This window comes from Sciurus vulgaris (genome assembly GCF_902686455.1).
Source record: "Sciurus vulgaris genome assembly, chromosome: 12".
In the NCBI taxonomy this organism is placed as follows: Eukaryota; Metazoa; Chordata; class Mammalia; order Rodentia; family Sciuridae; genus Sciurus; species Sciurus vulgaris.
In genome coordinates, this window is record NC_136473.1 from 48,839,330 (window position 1) to 48,854,957 (window position 15,628).

Consider the following 15,628-nt stretch of genomic DNA (forward strand, 5'->3'; position numbering starts at 1 on the left):
TCATCTTGGTTGAGATCTTGGGTACAGCCCCAGAAAGCTGCATGGAACACGTACCTCCTCCTCATCAAGGTATGCCCACCATGGCTCAATTTCATTTGCCTTTCTGTGGATGACTGTCAGGCTGTCTCCTATTTTCAGGGGCAGTTCATCATCAATCTGAGGGTCATCATCCCAAAGTGCACAGGTGACTCCTGAATTCATTATGCCCATTTTCTCCTGAACCTCCATAAAGAAACTGAGAGCACTGTGTGTAGCCTTTGTCCACCTCCTCACGATCATGTGTGGCAGTCTGCATGTCACTGTAGGTCGTGGTGAACACAGCTGCTCCTGCCTCCACCCAAAGCTTACACCCTGGACGTTTTTACATGAGGCAGTACAGTGCAAAGGGGTCCACCCACACTATCAGCAGCATTTACATCCACACCAAACTGCACCAGGAACTTAATGACTTCTGTGTGGCCTGCACACAGCAGTGTGGGGCGCTCTCTTGCCATCATCATTGGGCAAGCTTGTGTCATCAACTTAGAAATAATTCTCTGTATAAGGTCAAACTCTCCCACCAAAGATGAATCTAGGAGTAAAGAAGGAACTTTGAATTTCACCCTCACTCCTTGAGTTACCCTCTCTGAGCCAGTTTAAGCAAGTTTGTCCTTTTGTTAGGAGGCAGAGAGTCCTGCCCAGTGATCTCAGGTAGGCACATGCTCACACAGTCTTCTCCAGGACCTTCTGGCTCCTCAAATGGGTAGGGTGAAGGTGGGTATGGGGGATACTCCTTCAGATACACTCCATGTGGAGCATTTGGGTTTGGTTCCTCTGTGTTGTTCTGGAGATTTGGGCTCCTGTCTGGGACACCTTCCAGCACATAATTGAGGCCAGGAGAAGGAGCTGGTATGTCACTGTTTGTGAACTGGCACTCCCCACATCCTCTGGCTCAGGAACTAAAGGGACCACCCCCTTCTCTGGTTCCATATGTTAATGTGGATTTGGAATTCCTGTGGGGATTTCTGAGCCAGCAGTCACTGAGGTGAGTATGATGTGACAAATATGGTCTCCGCTCTAGCTATTGTGGGCTCTTATAAAAAAGTCTGAATATTTGGTCCATTTGGACCCTCTGACTCTGTATTAGAACCACATTTCTTTAGTGGCCTGGGTGCTTTAGACAGTTTCTTTCATAAGGCTTCTAAGTCAGCATCATTATGGTTTTGGAGGGTTAGATAAGAAAGATAAGAAAGGCAATAATTTGGTTGGGCTGAGTGGTTGAGGATTCTTTCACTTTAATGGTTCTGTTTCAGGTTCTTTCTGGACTTGCCCTCGCTGTTGGAGTAAATATTCTCTGGGTGCTGCTGTGGATTTGGGAAGTAGCTATGACAGGATTGCCATATACACTTGCAAAGTGTAGGCCTCTCAAATGTGTCTTAGTGTACTCTGCACAGCCTGCTGGAAGTTTTGGCCTGGAGCCTGATGCTGCGCATACATGGAATACATAGAGCTGGCTGCCATGGTCTGAGGTTTTCTAAAGGCTGCATGAAGGGTATCTTTGGAAGGCTGGGGAGTAAAGGGCTGGACTGCAGCAGCAGGTAAACTTTATGACTTAGATCCTGGAGAAAGGGTTTGGTCTTGGCCAACTGAAGGTATCTGAGGGGTTGCAGCACCCTTGGCTGCTGCCCTGCTGGTTTGGGTTCCCTTCCAATGGATGTAACAGCTGTTGGCAACTGCTGAGGATTTCCATGGCTTAATGTCAGAGGTGATTAATAGGTTTGTCCAAATAAGGCAAATTAACCAGTTTTGGTTTTCTTGGAAGAGGAGGAGGTACTTTAACCACACTTTTATTTGCAGCCTGCAAGATATTTTCACGGCTCTTGTTTTTCCTCAGTGTGCCAAAGGAGGGTGGGGCGCACAGTGGTCCACTGCGTTGAACATCAAGAAGGGATGCACTTGCTTCTCTTTCTCCCTCAACAGAACTTCCCCATCATCAGCTTGGTCCAGGGCATTCCTAGTAATTTGAGGCTCAAAGAACCTTGGCTCAGGAAAAGATCTTCATTTGAAGGACTCAGAACCAGATGAATGGATGTTTGTGAAGAGGACCCAGATCTTATACCGGGCAATGATTATCTCTTCCCTGGCTGCTCTGAAGTCCACGTGGCCAAGGAACCATTGGTCCAGGCAGGCTTCACCAGCAGTTCAGGCCTGAGAACACCCACCCCATGGTAGAGGACTGGATGTTTGGACATACTGCAGCCACATGGCTTTGGGCTGACACCGCTTGCTGAGGAAACTGTCCATCAGAAGAAACCAGTAGATTTCCATTTGCTGCAGTGCCACCTTCTTCCACAGTGGGTCCCTCAGCTACCTTCATCACCAGGCATCTGAATGTACACAAGTGCAAATTTTGAAAGGCAGCACTGAATGATGTCTCTCAAAATCAATATTGCTGCTCATCAACAAAGATTATAGCAAGGTAAACTCCTCTAGAATGCAAAAATGTAGATTTTAATTGACCAAAAATAAAATAACAAAAGAAAATAAAAAAAATTAATAAAAAACTAAGAACGTGATGGGGGTGATTAATCCCACAGAAACATAACCTAAGGCATTGCTAAATTATAACATCCTTTTCCTTCTTTCAACTGTTTATATCCAGGACAAAGATGCCGCATCCTGAAGGACTTTGATTTCATTCGTTTCAGTGTGATTTTTTCAAACAGGTGTTCATGTTTGAGTCCTTCACCTAAGAAGCCCTATCGCACATTTCCCAGAACCAGGGATAAGAAGAGAACACTGCCTCCTACACCCAACTCTACACAGCATGGCTGAAAAACCTTGATTGGAATCAGCAACAGATGATGACAATGCTTCATTTGAGTTGTGACTGCACATACAAGGGTCCACAGAAGTCAGCATTTTAAACCCCGCTGTGACCCCTGAGTGACATCAGAGGAACCTAAGATACTGATTCAGCACCTATTCCCTCATTTCCATCAAGAAGAAGAAATCTTCCTAATGTGAAACTCAACAGAGGGAGAAAACCCAGTGCCAAGGAGCTGCTCTTTTGCCATCCACTCTAGGGTCCCCAGCTGACATTGAATTTGACCTCTACCCTTCCCATGTGCACTGGCCACTTCCTTTGAAGGAGACAGGGAGCCTGCCCCAGAAGGCTGCTGCATTCCCAAGACAAGTGCAGGTGCTCCTTTGAGTGTCATTCAAAGACTCCTTGGGGAAATTCTTTCTTCTTCCAATTAGGTTGATTAACATCCCACATCAGCTGCTTCATGGGAATGCAGTTACCTCTCTGTGTCTGATAGTTGCCCCATGTCCAGGGATGCCTACTCTTCAAAAGCCAAGGTCATTGGGCAGCTCTGAGAAACATCCTGCCCCATCATCAGCCAGCTGGGGTTGTTCTGGATGTTGGACTGCAGCCTGGGGGGTTGCCCTACAACACGAGGTAGATGAGTGTGGGCGGGAAGATGACCACAGAAGGGGCTCGTTCTTGGTGATCTTGATGGCGTTGAAGATGTGCTCGCTGCACTGGGTGATGCAGGCAACTATCTCGAGGCACGTGATTCGAGTCCATCTCAATATTGTCATCGCTTTTACCACCATGTCAGACACTCCTGGAATATCTTCATTGAAGGGACACAAAGCATCTGAGATGAAACCCAGGGAGGTCCTCTTCTGATCCTCTTGTGAATGGTGAGGTCCTTCTCCTCATCATCAGTGGTTTCTGGACAGAACATATATTTGTAGAGGCGCGTCATGATGTACTTTTCAATCTGATCCATTTTCCTCTCAACTCTTTCTGGAGGCGCTTTTCCACGAGTCTGCATTCTTTCTGCCACATTCTGGTAAAACTCCTGAGCGCACTCTGACTGTTCCTCAATGCTCAAATCCCTTTTGTAGTGCATTCCTTCCCAAAAAATCTTGGTCTGTTTATAGCTCTCTTGTCTGGTCTGTGGAAGGAATGGACTAACTCTATTCAAACCAAAATATTCCCTTCCCTCCACATTCCTGAGCAGCTAGGCTATTCTTCTTGCACTTAAATGCTTACAATTCCTGGTCATGGAGTCAATTATGAGAAGTGAGAGCCAACACATTGGGTTTTTCCTTTATGGATGTGAGGTGTGGCTGTCCCCACTGGCAGCCTCCTGTGTTCTCACCCTCTGCCAGTCTTGGCAAATTTCTGAGCATTTCTGTACCATCTTCAGAAAATCCATTCCATGAGGCATCAGGGAGAAGTGGGATACCTCACTGAAGATTCCTTAGGGTCGCTGTGTACCTTCTCTCAGCACCTAGCCCAGGGCACACAGCAGGTGCTTGGTAATCATGTTTGAATGAAGGTATAAAAATTCTGTTCATAGACAACATCACCTCACTTTTCTTCTGTCATAACTTCTCTAAATCAACTTTCCTCATGGCCCCACCATCCTGTACATCCCTTTTTTGCCAAGCTACTGGCTCTCTCCCAGAGGTTCCCCAATCCACCAGCTTCCTACCTGTCATTTCACTCTGCAAAGGACCCCCTTTAGGATCCTCCTTCATTCAGAAGCAGCAAGATATTACAAATAATAAAGAATGTTTCTGCACAATATGATATTCCTGCTCCCAATAAAATGTAATCTCTTTAAGTAAGGGCAAGGGACCTCCTTTTTACTTGTGACCTGACCCATTCTGTGTGGGTTTGTGCATATGGAAGGAGGAGCTCTGAGCCCATTTTCTGTTGGTCGTCATTAATAGCCATCATTGGATGAGTTGTAAAGAAAGAGATTTAAGCTTATGGTTCTAGTTCAATTCCAGGGGTCAAACCTGGGGATGGTCCTGCTGGCAGAGTCCTAGGGTGGTGCAAAGTGAGAGACAGGGAGTCTGTGAGAGACCTAGCCAAATCTCAGACTCAGCCTTGAGATAACCCCTTACTTGAAGGAATGAATTAATCATCCATGAAGGCAGAGCCCCAATCTCTTCTTAAAAATTCCTCTCAGTTCTCCCCCCACCCGTTTTGTTTGTTTTGTTTTGGTTCTTTTTTTTGTACTGGGGATTGAACAACTGAGCTACATCCCAGCCCCTCTATTTTTTATTTTTATTTTTTACTTCCAGACAGGGTCTCACTTAGTTGCTTAGGGTCTTGCTAAGCTACTGAGGCTGCCCTTGAACTTGCAATGCTCCTGCTTCAGCCTTTGGAGTCACTGGGATTATTGGTCCCCCTACTTAATATTTCACAATGGGGTTAAATTTCAGTATGAGTTTTAGAAGGATAAACCATATTCAAACCATTGTAGGGGAAAATTATTAAATTAATAATCTGCATTAAGAAGGCTCTTTAGATCCTTTGTGACTCTCAGAATAACAAAACTTTAGAAATAATGAAATTGTGTCTAAATATGAATATGTTGGCAATTGCGTATTAAATATGAATTAAGTAATTACCTTGTTTTGCCATAGAAAGCTTCTGAGAAGAGGATTTTAAGGACGTACAGTAAAGAAAACATGAGTTTTCTTAAAACATAATCTAGCAAGTATAAACACATTAATTTAGGAAAACTTTGTGAAAGTTCTCTAATTCTTTTCAGTAGTGTGCAAAGGGGAAAAAAATCTATTTTGCTTTTTTTTTTTTACTATCTTTTTTCAACTTTCTCAATCCCTAACCCTTTTTTATGGCCCCCACTCAGAGAGGAACATAGTATAGAACTTTTAAAATTGTCTGGTAGAGTATTTGACAGTCAAAATTATATAATTCATCATTGAAAATCTACTTTTTGTACATATTTTCTCCTTAAACAGTTAGTTCCAATATCTCGGCTCCTTCTCAAAAGCACTTTCTGTGAACATATTTTATATCTCCATTATTTTTCTTGGAACTTTATTTTTTTTATTTTATTGGCTCTGCTCCATTGAAATGTGTATCGCTTGAGCCCCCATGGAGAGCTGAGCAGGTGTGAGTAAAGCAACACATCTTTTGTTAATAGAGGTACACCCTGGGAGCTCATGAAAACACTATAATTTCAACTGCTTTTATGAAAGTTCTGTAAATTCCCATGTTGTGAATTCTGAGTGGAGCTTAGGAGACCAATCAATAGTCCTTAATACAAGCCAAAGATATGGTTATTTCTATAACTGAAATAAATGTTCTGCTGTTCTTCTTCCAAAAAATAAATTCAGGAATTTATAGAATGTTTAAAGTGTAGAAAATTATATTAACCTTGAGTTTGGTTGTGCTAACTAAACCAGAGGTTTTACTGTGATCAACCTACAAAGAGATGATTTTGAGTTTCCTGGACAACTTCCTTCAACAACACACCTTCATTTGGGTACAGAATGACTTCACAACAGTATTGCCCTTTCTCAGCCTGTCTTTGGACACATTTGCACCTTAAAACTAAGAGAATGGGAATATGTCCCCCAAAACTCTTAGTTTAAGAGGGTGGTGCATGAATTTTCTGTCTCTGCCTAAGCCCCTACAATCAGCTACCACAGTGAATCTGGGGGTAAGGCCAAGCCCAACTTTTTTTCCTGGTTTGGGGACAGACATGTATGGTGTTCCATGCTCCCAAGTTGGAAGCAAAGATGTAAGTTTGGAATATTATAAAATTTCATGTGTCATTAGAAAAAGATGTCAGAAAGCCTTATTTAAAACTTATTTTTCTCAGGTTGTATCACCTAAGTGTATCTTGGCTTAGACAACTTCAGATTCAAACATTTTAAGATGTAGAGTTTCACATACCTGCAGCTATTATATTTGGTTATGTGCCACTAACATCTTTCCCCCTTCAATATTATGGAGGAGTCAATTAATGACTGAATTTCTGCTAAAATTTTTGTTCTCTTCTTCTTGCAAACCACAGTGTCCATTCTTGACAGGATCATCTATCTGTTCCATAAGAAAAATGTAGAATTCACAATGGCATGGGACTTTCAGGATTTCTTTTAGATAAGACATTTAGAGTCAAAATTTTCACCATTCCAAGACAACTTTTAAAATAATTATCCAGCAGTATCCCTTGATAAACTTCCAAACTGTTCACACTTGGCAAGGAACCCTGGGCACTTGAAGGTCTATCTTTCCCCTGCAGAGGGACAGAGGATCACTGAGGAGCTAAGCATACTGACGATGTCTGAAAATAAACTGTGGTAAAGGACCTGTTACAACTGACAACTAGCCACCTTCACATACACCTAGTCATGCTAAAATGGTGGTCACCTCTGGAGAAGAAGACGTCTGCCTTTGTTAACACATTCTCATGGCTTTCTGAGCTTCTTGGCAACTGGATGGAGAAGTAACAAGGCTTTGGCTACATTTTTGCCCAAATTCTCCATCAGACTCTTAGAAGAAATCAAGGAAATCTCTATTCTTTTCTGTTTTAGTTGTTCATGGACCTTTGTTTTCTGAGAATTGAACCCAGTGCCTCACACGTGCTAGACAAGTGCTCTACCATTGAGCCACAACCCCAAAAGCCCCCTCACTATTCTTAAGTGCAAAGGTTTGGATGGACCTTTACAGTCCACAGCCTTGTCTGGGAAAATATTCCTGATGGGAGGCCCTAAATTTAGTCTAACAGGAAGTTTCCAGCCCTTGCCAGTTATCTGAACACATGGAAACTGAACTGGGCTGGCCCAAGGGTAGTCACTTCTGTCCCCAGAAACCTTGCCTTATTTCTACATCTCCATTACCTCGACTTTTCAAAGCTACCATGAGCAATAATGGAAATTAGGTTTTGGTCCCCTTGGCCACAGTGGGTAACACTGTTTGCTAAAAGCAATGGGAAGTGGTGTTCAAGAGTCAGTGGCTTATGAAACTGATAGGGTAAGAGATATGCCATGGGGCTCTCACAAGGACTTCATACCCTGCCACTGAAGCTAAGTGACTGTGATTGAGGAAAGCGAGGTGTGATCCCTAGGAGGCTGTGCAGTGATTGGGGAAACAGGAAAGAGCAGGAAGCTCTTCACAGGCCTCGTGGTGCCTGGCACAATATCTCCCTAAGTCGCCTGCTCACCTTCTGTGTCCAACCAGCACTCACCCAATGCAGGCGTAGGTTGGAAAACAAGGGCAGGATGCTTTCCTTTCCTGTTCTTTTCCTTTGTATTGGTACATTGTAATTACATGTAATAGTAAGATTCAGTGCTGCATATTCACACATGCACACAGTAGGACAGTGTATTGGTCGATTTATACCCCAGTACCTCCCCTTTCCTACTCTCCTCCCCCCCCCCAGTTGCTGCCTTCTATGCTGGTTGCCTCCCCGTTTTCATGAGATACCCCCTCACACACTCATCTTTTGTTTTCCCTTTTCTTCTCTAGTCTCCACACATAAGAAAAAAAATACGACCTTTGACTTTCTGATTCTGGCTTAATTCACTTTGCATGCTGTTATCCAGTTTCATCCACTTACCAGCAAGTGATATAATTTCATTCCTTTTATAGCTGAATAAAACTCCATGGTTACATACATATACCACATTTTCTTTATCCATTCATCAGTTGATGGACACCTAGTCTGGTTCAACAATTGGGCTAGTGTGAATTGTGCTGCTATAAACGTGTGTGCATGTATCGCTGTAGTATGACGACTTTAATAATTCAGGGCAAATACCAAAGAGTGGCATTTGTGGTGTTTCCATGCTCTGTTCTGGGGGACATCCACAGGGATATCCATAGGTTCGTTCTAATTTACAATCCCGCCAAAAACATAAACGTTTACTCGCCCCGTATCCTCTCAGGCATTGTTATTTGAATTCTTGATGGCTACCATTCTGACTGGTGTAAGATGAAATCTCAGAGTATTTTTTCAATTTGTTTTAGATGTTGATGGACATTTATTTTATTTATTTATTTGTATGTATTGAGCAGAAGGTGAAGAGTGAGGTAACCCAAGTTCAAGGTGCAGAGCTGCCTTGAGAGAGTCCTGTGCCTATAGGGCACTCATTTTCATTCTCAGAGCTTCATTTCTCCCTAGCAAAATGAGAGGTCTGGACTAGCCAGCATGTGGCTCTTGATTCCCAGAGTGTAACCTTCTGCATGTATCCACACTGGTTATGATGGCCAGCATAACTGTCCTGCCCAGTCCAGGCAGGTCATGGGACAGGGGTAACAGGGACCTGGCAAGTTCCATGAGGAGTATTTGGGACTTCTGGAAAAGAATCTAGAAGTCAGGGCTTTGAAGAAGACACTCCCATGGAGCAGAAAAGCTCAGAGCAGTGACTGGCTCCACTTGACACCCAGAAAATGAAGACACTAGGTAACATCTCATTTCTCCAGCAACCCAGCTACAGGAAACAGCATCGCTAACCACACAGATTCTATACCAGGGAAGAGCTGGTGGTTTAGCTCTGTCCTTAAAACACCCTGCTGGACTCTACCTTTTTGTTTTCTAGTCACAGAAATTCTGGGTTAAATTTCTTTAAAGTATCAGGAATGCAACCACATAGGTAAACAGATTTACATATCAGATTTACATATATGCCAAGTTACTAGGTGGCAAATATGTGTTAGGGATATCGTATTTGTAATAACACTATGGCATGGTCATGGGTATTCAGTCTACACAGTTCACGAAAATAATTTGATCATTGTTCTCCTTTATCATTTAGGAACCAAAATTTCTGGATAATAAATAACAAGACCTAAACCAATGATTCTCCATTATTAATATGAAGAGGAGACTTGAAGTTTTGGAGTGATTCCTAGACATGCCACTAAATTTCTGGGTTAGCAGGTCTGGGAGGAGCCCAGAATCTGCACTGGAGGCTGAGCCCCTCCAGTGACCCTGCCCTTATCCCTGGGGAAGTCCCTTCTCTAGGACCTGCTCACTAGGGACTGGGAGTGAGAAGTTCTCCTTCCATTGTCTAGGAGGGGTGGGGAGACCTCCATCTCCCCAATGCAGGGCTCAGCCTCCAGGTGGCCTCCTCCAGCCCCCAGGTTGTTTCTTTGCCTTGGATCAATTAATTAATTCATTTTCTTCCAAGAATTCTTGGGTTTCTCCCATTGCTTTGATTTTCACTGTACCCAAGTATTTCTTAGGATCAAGGTTTCCTTCCTTTCCAGTCTCCTACAGCCTTGGGATCAGACATAAATACCCTCCTACTCTCTGATTCCTAAAGTAAGCCACAATCCTCTAATATTCTGAAGTAGGGAACAGGTGGAAACAGGCTGAAGGTGAGAAGATCAGAGTGATTGATGGATGTTAAGTCCAAAGTCCCCCTGGCCTTGAGTCCATTGGCTCACGCACATGTAACCAGAGCTGAGGCCTGATGCTTCCCTGGACAAGCCATGTTCTTAGGAGCCCCCCTCAAATCCATTATCCTAGTCCTTTGTGCCCCCACGGCGTTGTCCTTCCTCCTACTTTAATTCATTTCATGTCACGATCCCAACCCCACCTCCTCAGGAGAGAAGGAAATTGGAATGATGCTAATGATGGATTGGAAGCCTCTCAAATATCCACAGGAAGATCCCTTTATAACTTGGAGACACAGACTTTCAGCATCACCTGGGTTTTGTTTTAAAACAATAAAAGGCCACCTGTCTTCCTCCCAGAAACCAAGGTTGGTATGAAAGCCCCAGGACATGGGCTGGTGCCTGAAGGGAACAAGGGAAGTGGCAGATGATGGCCGACATGTGCACTGGATCAGAAAGCCACATTTTTCTTTGTCCAGCATGCTTGTCCTTCTTCTTTACTTCTGGTTACATTTTTTTTTCATAGCTGATAGTTCATCACTCACATGATGAACTGTGTTGAGGCCCGGGGAGGGAGGTTCATCTTCCTCAATTATGGGTTCACCACAAGCCCCAAAGAGAGGCCATGTCCACTTAAGCAGCCCAAAGGCAACATGGGCAGTTCCACCACAGCCTTGGGAGTTGCAAGCCTGGGTTTCCCACTTCCATGACGCTTGTCAAATGATTTAAATTTTCTGTGCCTCAGTTTCCTCATCTGTAAAAGTGAGGTTGGGAAAATTACCTCATTTATAAGATAATTCATATTGCTGTGAGATAAGTGGGTGGATCACATAAAACACTTAAAATAGTGCCAGCAACATATTAAATGTTTAGTGTTGTTTAATAATAACTCGCCCTAATAACTTTTTTTTATTGTAAATAAATGGGATACATGTTGTTTCTCTGTTTGTACATGGCATAAAGGCATACCATTTGTGTAATCATAAATTTACATACAGTAATGTTTGATTCATTCTGTTATTTTTTCCTTTCCCCCCACCCCTCCCACCCCTCTTTACCCTCTATACAGTACTTCCTTCCTCCATACTTGCCCCCCTCCCTAACCCTAACTCTAACCTAAACACTAACCTGTCCCTCCCCCCCCATTATGTGTCATCCTCCACTTATTAGTGATATCATTCGTCCTTTGGCTTTTTGAGATTGGCTTATCTCACTTAGCATGATATTCTCCAATTTCATCCATTTGCCTGCAAATGCCATAATTTTATCATTCTTTATGGCTGAGTAATATTTCATTGTATATATACCACAGTTTCTTTATCCACTCATCAATTGAAGGGCATCTAGGTTGGTTCCACAGTCTGGCTATTGTGAATTGAGCAGCTATGAACATTGTTGTGGCTGTATCTCTGTAGTATGCTGATTTTAAGTCCCTTGGGTATAGGCCAAGGAGTGGGATAGCTGGGTCAAATGGAGGGTCCATTCCAAGTTTTCTAAGGAATCTCCACACTGCTTTCCAGAGTGGCTGCACTAATTTGCAGCCCCACCAGCAGTGTATGAGTGTACCTTTCTCCCCACATCCTCGCCAACACCTGTTGTTGCTCGTATTCTTGATAATCGCCATTCTAATTGGGGTGAGATGGAATCTTAGGGTGGTTTTGATTTGCATTTCTCTTATTACTAGAGATGTTGAGCATTTTTCCATATGTTTGTTGATTGCTTGTAGATCTTCTTCTGTGAAGTGTCTATTCATTTCCTTAGCCCATTTGTTGACTGGATTATTTGAATTCTTGGAGTAGAGTTTTTTGAGTTCTTTATAGATTCTGGAGATTAGCGCCCTATCTGAAGTACAAGTGGCAAAGATATTCTCCCACTCTGTAGGCTCTTTCTTCGCATTGCTGATAGTTTCTTTTGCTGAGAGAAAGCTTTTTAGTTTGAATCTATCCCAGTGGTTGATTCTAACTTTTATTTCTTGTGCTATGGGAGTTCTGTTAAGGAAGTCTGGTCCTAGACCAACAAGGTGAAGATTTGGACCTACTTTTTCTTCTATAATCCGCAGGGTCTCTGGTCTGATTCCAAGGTCCTTAATCCATTTTGAGTTTCGTTTCGTGCATGGTGAGAGATATGGGTTTAGTTTCATTCTGTTGCATATGGATTTCCAATTCTCCCAGCACCATTTGTTGAAGAGGCTATCTTTTCTCCATTGCATATTTTTGGCCCCTTTGTCTAGTATGAGAAAATTGTATTTATTTGGGTTTGTGTCCGTGTCCTCTATTCTGTACCATTGATCTACCTTTCTATTTTGGTACCAATACCATGCCATTTTTGTTACTATTGCTTTGTAGTAGAGTTGAAGATCTGGTATTGCAATAGCCCCTGTTTCACTCTTCCTGCTAAGGATTGCTTTAGCTATTCTGGGTTTCTTATTCTTCCAGATGAATTTCATAATTGCTTGCTCTATTTCTGTAAGGTACGTCATTGGGATTTTAATTGGAATTGCATTGAATTTGTATAGCACTTTAGGTAGTATGGCCATTTTGACAATATTAATTCTTCCTATCCAAGAACATGGAAGATCTTTCCATCTTCTAATGTGTCTTTAATTTCTTTCTTTAGTGTTCTGTAGTTCTCATTGTAGAGGTTTTCATTTTGTGAGATTGATTCCCAAGTATTTTATTTTTTTCGAGGCTATTGTGAATGGGGTAGTTGTCCTAATTTCTCTTTCTGAAGATTCATCACTTATGTATAAAAATGCGTTGGATTTATGGGCATTGATCTTGTAACCTGCTACTTTACTGAATTCACTTATGAGTTCTAAGAGTTTTCTGGTGGAATTTCCAGGTTCCTCTAAATATATAATCATGTCATCGCGAACAGGGATAGTTTGAGTTCTTCTTTTCCAATTCGTATCCCTTTAATTTCTTTGGTTTGTCTAATTGCTCTGGCCAGAGTCTCAAGAACGATGTTGAATAGAAGTGGTGAAAGAGGGCATCCCTGCCTTGTTCCAGTTTTTAGGGGGAATGCTTTCAGTTTTTCACCATTTAGAATGATATTAGCCATGGGCTTAGCATAAATGGCCTTTACAATATTAAGGAATGTTCCCACTATCCCTATTTTTTCTAGTGTTTTGAGCATGAAGGGGTGCTGTATTTTATCAAATGCTTTTTCTGCATCTATTGAAATAATCATGTGATTCTTGACTTTAAGTCTATTAATATGGTGAATTACGTTTATTGATTTCCTGATGTTGAACCAACCTTGCATCCCTGGGATGAAACCCACTTGATCATGGTGCACTATCTTTTTTAATATGTTTTTGTATGCGATTTGCTAAAATTTTGTTGAGAATTTTTGCGTCGATGTTCATTAAGGATATTGGTCTGAAATTTTCTTTCCTTGATGAGTCTCTGTCTGGTTTAGGTATCAGGTTGATATTGGCTTCATAGAATGAGTTTGGGAGGGTTCCCTCCTTTTCTATTTTATGGAATACTTTGAGAAGTATTGGAATGAGCTCTTCTTAAAGGTTTTGTAGAACTCGGCTAAGAACCCATCTGGTCCCGGACTTTTCTTTGTTGGTAGGCTTTTGATGACTTCTTCTATTTCAGTACTTGAAATTGGTCTATTTAAATTGTTTATGTCCTCCTCGTTCAGTTTAGGCAATTCATATGTCTCTAGAAACCTGTTGATGTCTTCGAAATTTTCTATTTTGTTGGAGTATAGATTTTCAAAATAGCTTCTAATTATGTTTTGTATTTCAATCCTGTCTGTTGTGATATTTCCTTGTTCATTCCGAATTTTAGTGATTTGGGTTTTCTCTCGTCTTCTATTTGTTAGTGTGGCTAAAGGTTTATCAATTTTGTTTATTTTTTCGAAGAACCAACGATTTGTCAATTTTTGTATTGTTTCTTTTGTTTCAATTTCATTGATTTCAACTCTGAGTTTAACTATTTCCTGTCTTCTACTACTTTGGTGCTGGTCTCTTCTTCTTTTTCTAGGGCTTTGAGCTGTAGTGTTAGGTCGTTTATTTGTTGAGTTTTACTTCTTTTATTAAATGCGCTCCATGAAATAAATTTCCCTCTCAGTACTGCTTTCATAGTGTCCCAGAGATTTCGATATGATGTTTCTTTGTTCTCATTACCTCTAAGAATTTTTTAATTTCCTTCCTAATATCTTCTGTTATCCATTCATCATATAATAGCATATTGTTTAATCTCCAGATGTTGGAATAGTTTCTGTGTTTTACTCTTTCATTTATTTCTAACTTCAATCCATTATGATCTGATAGAATACATGCTAGTGTCTCTATCTTCTTGTATTTGCTAACATTAGCTTTGTGGCATAATATTTGGTCTATTTTAGAGAAGGATCCATGTGCTGCTGAGAAGAAAGTGTATTCACTCTTGGTTGGATGGTATATTCTATAAATGTCCGTTAAGTCTAAATTATTGATTGTGTTATTGAGATCTATGGTTTCTTTGTTCAATTTTTGTCTGGAAGATCTGTCCAGTGGTGAGAGAGGCGTGTTAAAATCACCTAGTATTATTGTGTTGTGGTCTATTTGGTTTCTGAAATTGAGAAGGATTTGTTTGACATACATAGAGCCACTGTTTGGGGCATAGATGTTTATGATTGTTATATCTTGCTGATTTATGCTTCCCTTAAGCAGTATGAAATGACCTTCTTTATCCCTTCTGACTAACTTTGGCTTGAAGTCCACATTATCGGAAATGAGGATGGATACTCCAGCTTTTTTGCTGAGTCCATGTGCATGGTATGTTTTCCCCATCCTTTCACCTTTAGTCTATGGGTATCTTTTTCTATGAGGTGAGTCTCTTGCAGGTAACATATTGTTGGATCTTTCTTTTTAATCCAGTCTGCCAGTCTATGTCTTTTGATTGATGAATTCAGGCCATTAACATTCAGGGTTATTATAGAGAAATGATTTGGTTTTCCCGGTCATTTGGTTCATTTTTAAAATGTTGTTTATTTATTTGTTTGACACAACTTGTTTCCTCCTTTATTTGACAATTCCTTTAGGATAATTCCTCCCTTTGCTGATTTGCTTCTTTGTTTTTCATCTCTTCCTCATGGAATATTTTGTTGAGAATGTTCTGTAATGCGGCTTTTTTTTGTAAATTCTTTTAGCTTTTGTTTATCATGGAAGGATTTTATTTCATCGTCAAATTTGAAGGTAAGTTTGCTGGGTATAAGATTCTTGGTTGGCATCCATTTTCTTTCAGGGCTTGAAAAATGTTGTTCCAGGCCCTTCTAGCTTTTAGGGTCTGGATGAAAAATCTGCTGATATGCGTATTGGTTTCCCCCTGAATGTAATTTGGTTCTTTTCTCTCACAGCCTTTAAAATTCTGTCTTTATTGTATGTTAGGTATTTTCATTATAATGTGCCTTGGTGTGGGTCTGTTGTAATTTTGTGTATTTGGAGTCCTGTAAGCCTCTTGAACTTGATTTCCA

The 15,628-nt window shown here is 41.4% G+C and overlaps 1 pseudogene across 1 annotated transcript; it reads right to left on the bottom strand.

Moving 5' to 3' along the window:
• Positions 1–3,585, bottom strand: LOC306641380 (apoptosis-stimulating of p53 protein 2-like; annotated as a pseudogene). Its single transcript has 2 exons — positions 3,373–3,585; positions 1–2,346 (listed from the first exon to the last, which is right to left on the bottom strand). The product of its transcript is annotated as an apoptosis-stimulating of p53 protein 2-like (transcript).
• Between the last annotated feature and the right edge of the window lie 12,043 nt (positions 3,586–15,628).